Source organism: Acanthochromis polyacanthus, chromosome 4 (assembly GCF_021347895.1).
Source record: "Acanthochromis polyacanthus isolate Apoly-LR-REF ecotype Palm Island chromosome 4, KAUST_Apoly_ChrSc, whole genome shotgun sequence".
NCBI lineage: Eukaryota > Metazoa > Chordata > Actinopteri > Pomacentridae > Acanthochromis > Acanthochromis polyacanthus.
Window position 1 is genome coordinate 442,694 of NC_067116.1, and position 4,747 is coordinate 447,440.

General features: G+C 41.0%; 1 long non-coding RNA gene across 1 annotated transcript; it reads left to right on the forward strand.

The window, feature by feature from the left end:
• The first annotated feature begins 536 nt into the window (after positions 1–536).
• Positions 537–3,941, forward strand: LOC127533573 (uncharacterized). The gene is made up of 3 exons (XR_007941332.1): positions 537–1,883; positions 3,649–3,695; positions 3,846–3,941. It is a non-coding gene; the product is annotated as an uncharacterized LOC127533573 (long non-coding RNA).
• Positions 3,942–4,747: the final 806 nt, after the last annotated feature.

The following is a 4,747-nucleotide window of genomic DNA, read 5'->3' on the forward strand; positions in this document are numbered from 1 at the left end:
CTCTGAGTTGTGCCATTACTCAGTTTTACCGAGCTATTGGCGCCAGCATAGAATGTTTTCATCACACTGCAAAAGTATGGCCCAAAACCAAAGCTGTTAAGAGCAGAAAACATAAAGGAGTGTTCAACTGTATCAAAGGCTTTGTGAAAGTCTCCAACTAAAATGAAACTGTCATCCCTAATAAGGTCAGCATCGTCTATGAGGTCTAAAACTAGCCTCATGTTATTGAAAATATGCCTGTTACTCATAAACCCAGACTGATTCTCATCAATAAGAGAGTTAAGAGCATTTTTACATCTTTTAGCAAAAACAAGAGCAAGAACTTTAGAGTCATTGTTCAATAATGAAACTGGTCTCCAGTTATCAATGAAGAGAGGCTCCTTTTTTGGTTTAAGAATTAAAGTCATCCAGCCTTGTGTCATACTTGCTGGAAGAGTCCCTTTACTAATACCTTCAGAAAACTTTGAACAGAAATGGGGCCAAAAGTTCAGCAAAATCTATCTAGAATTCTGAAACAATCCATCAGCTCCAGGTGACTTATTACTCTGAAGTTGCATCATTGCATCTAATACTTGTTGTTGTGTGAGAGGGGTGTCACACATCAACCGCTCTTCCTCCGTTATAGAGTTTGTAAAATCAACACATTAAACAGTCTATCCATTGCATCTTTGTCAGACTTTGTTTTATAAAGAGAGCAAAACTCAGAAATACTGCTCTTACTTTCAGTCACAACTCCATCAATGTTCAGTTGAGACATGGCATTGTACTTAGCATGAGTTTTTTCCACTTTAACCCTTTAAGCTGCGGTCAATTTTCCCCTGAAATTTCTCCTGAAGATGTACAGAAAGTAAATTGAATGCTGTTCTTGAACTGTTTGGAGTACAGGCATGGCTGGGGTCTCCTTTGAAAGCTGACAACCTGCATTGTCACCCAGTGCAGTAAAAATTACTCTAGGTGCTACTGACACAGAGTTATTTATGTTGGAACACACTGAATTAGGAAGAATTTTATTCGCGCCTAAATTTTTTCCCTAATAAAACACCTGAAAATTAGTGTGGCAGCACTGTGACAGCTTGAAACACAACATGGCAACAGCCTGGGGTCTTACATAGTTCAGGACAAAATTTCAGAGCAAAACTACAAGAAATGAGTGATTCACACATGTTTTTGTACTAATATGCCCAATTATGTCAATTTTGGACACCCTATGTACACCCTGTGAAAAAATGGTATATGGTCGTTTATTGGCCCTTTTTCACACTATTTTCACTCCAAAAACTCATAAAGAACTAAAAAAAATCACTTCAGATAAGCTTCAGTGCGGATCTTGATCTGAATCAGAGGCTCAGACGGAGACAGAGAAAAGCAGCTGCAGCAGGAGAGCCGGAGGTGTGAAAACTCACACAGAGCCGCTAAAACCCGCCTCTCGGCTATTCAGCAAGCTCATTGGCTACATGCCCTGTCAGTCAAACGTTTCCTCCGGCGTCATTTTGCTCAGAATTTAGTGGAGAGATGAGAGTCACCAGATCCATCGGTCTCGGCAATGGCTGGCTGTTCCGGGTTCGGAGGCAGCGATGAGTCACTTGATTGGTTGAAATGCGGTTGGGATCGAAAGCAGAGGCTTCAGTCGCCGTTTTCTGACCGAGATCGTGAGGATTACAGAAAGCTTCATAAAATTATGGATAAAAATGCAGTGAATTATGGAACGCGCAGCGCCACGTGGACGCGCACGGAGCCGAGCTATTTGTGGATTATTTACTTATTTCTAGACATGTTTTGGACAAAATATGATACTTGCTGGTATTGTCTGGATGACTACTCTTGGATTATGGCCGGTTTTTGTGGATTATTTTCATCGTTGACCGGTAAAAGACCATCGAAACGTAAGTTATGCCCTTTATGCCCCTTTAAACTTTTATTGTTTGTTTAAGAAATGTGTTTATATTACCCGCTGTGGTAATCACATCTGAAAGTGGTTTATACCGGCGGATTCATGAGACTCTAAACTTTCCATGGATGTATAGTGTTTCTATCGTCCCGTTTAAAGCTAAAAATGCTTTTGCCGTTAAACTTCAGCCGGCCATTTTCGGCCCGAATACGGGCCCGTGAAGCTTCAGGGGTTTTAAAGAAACAGGAAGTCATTTGTTCACCGTGTTCAAGCCACTTCAGTCTGGATCTACCAAAAGCAGCCTCTGCTTTAACCTTCTATATATCATCTAAAGTGTTTAGAAGTTCAATTCATTTTCATTTTTCTTCATGTCAGAGATTTTCTGGTGCAATGCTAGCCAAGGACATTATATCTGTGATTACTTTCTCCTCATTTTGGCGTCTACATTTGGCTAACTCACTTCCAGATCTTCTTAAAAATCCACCCATTTCAAATTGAAGGAGTTCCCAATTTTTTCCATCATTTCCTTCCTTCAGAGCATTTAACCAATAAAAGTGAATAATTGTACTAAGTTGATGTTTGACATCGTCATGCCTCAATAAAGAGCTCTTCATCTTCCAATCAGAGAATTGCTTGGTGTCAACCATTCCTGGAAGGAGATGTAAATATCTAAGGATGGCTCTATGGTCAGTTAATGGGGGGGGTAGGACATTGATTGGAATATTGTCTTTAGAAAGTGATTTAGAGAGCAGCCAGTAATCCAGGCCAGACTGTCTGGAGCCATTTTTATTCCTCCAAGTATTTGGAAACTTCTCTCTCCATACATCACATCAATCATACTTGTCAATGAAAGAGTTGAAGTGAACATTTGGCTGTGAGCATTTAGCTGGAGGCCATCTATCATCACCTCATTCATGAGCACATTAAAATCACCTCCTACAATGAAGTAAGCCTCAGGGAATGTCTGAGTTAGAGCTGCAAGTTTACAGTCTAATGTAGGAATAAGTTTATCCTTTTCTGATGTAGAATTATAAGCGTACAAATGAACAATAATCATTGCTTTGCCATTCCAGTCTACTATTAAACAAATCAAATGAGCTTGACTGTCACAGAGTGCATCAATTTTCCAGGAAAACTCCCCTTTAAACAAGATCCCCCAGCAGAATGTTCTGTCCATGTCATCACCACATGTCGTTTCCCACTGATTTTTACACAAGTTTACATCTTTAATAAGTGAGTGTGATTCTTGGAAAAAACCAAATCAGTTTTCAGCTGTTTAACATTAAAAATAAAGCTTTACGCTTTACATTATTCCTCAGTCCCCTAGCATTGAGTGAGAGAAGTGAAAAAGACATAAAAAAGAAGAAATAAAGCAAAAAGCGTTCTAAGCTTCTAGCTATGTATATTCTGGCACACACACAAAAAGGAAAGGCAGCTCAGCGACACCTATAACCTGATGTTCTAGTTCATTAAATGAGATTTTCCAAAGGGATTTAAGGCAATGGGCTAGCATAGAGTGATATCACTGAAAAAGAGGAAAAAGAAAAGAAAAAAGTTCTGTTTTGCTGCACAATTGTAGAAAATGATTTAAAGTTGTACAGTCAGTCATGGCACCAGTGAAGTTTGTATCAGTCTGGGAGAATGATGTCACCTCTATGAACGCTCTGGTCCTTTATCAGTGGAACAGTGTGAGAGCCATGTAACGTCCATGTGTGCTGCTGAAAGAGTCTCTGCTGCTCTGACCGTCCTCCTCCTTTCAGGGTGACGCCTGCTGGAGTCCCATGGTTGACACCAGGTCTGAGGAAGTGTAAGTGTGTTTGAATGGATTGATGGAAACAAAGCAGCACATTCAAGCATCTTCAAAGTGTCACATCTCTGAGGTCATCATCAAAGCTTTAATACTGATCACATGATCCATCAATAACTGCAGCTGTGTTGTGTTTGTTCTCTCCATCAGATTCCTGTCAACTCACAGTCGACACAAACACAGTAAACAGAAACCTCAGACTGTCTGACAACAACAGGAAGGTGACACATGTGGGGGGGGATCAGAGGTATCCTGATCATCCAGACAGGTTTGACTGGTATCCTCAGCTGCTGTGTAGAACTGGTCTGACTGGTCGCTGTTACTGGGAGGTGGAGTGGAGAGGAAAGGTTTATATATCAGTGAGTTACAGAGGAATCAGAAGGAAAGGAAACAGTTATGACTGTTGGTTTGGATTTAATGATCAGTCCTGGAGTCTGTTCTGCTCTGATGATGATGGTTACTCTGTCATTCACAATAACAGACAAACATCCATCAGGTCCTCCTCAGTCTCTCACAGAGTTTCAGTTTATGTGGACGTTCCTGCTGGAACTCTGTCCTTCTACAGAGTCTCCTCTGACTCTCTGATCCTCCTCCACACCTTCAACACCACATTCACTGAACCTCTCTATCCTGGATTTGGGGTCTACAAGTCCAGGTCTGGTTCTTCAGTGTCTCTGTGCTGAGTCTCGTCTCCAGAGTCTCCTCCTGGTACAGAAACAGTGTTGAACAGATGGTTGAGTCTCTCCATGACTCTGTCCCTCACAAACATGTTTTCACATTCATGGATTAAATGTGTTTCTTTGTCAAATCCTTCTCAATGATTCCTTGTAAACTTGTTCCTCTTCAAAGATGAAGTTGTGATTCTTCCAGGAGCCAAATGTGGTGTTTGCGTCTTTTTCCAGTCAAATGTTGAGAGTGAAAATCAGGATGTGGTGTTCCTCTGACGCTCACTGGAACTAAAAGCATTTGAGCTGCACAAAGTGTGAAATGAGAGAGGAAGCAGTGAATCTCCAAACTGCTGACAGACTTTCACCCATTATTGTCCAGTGAAA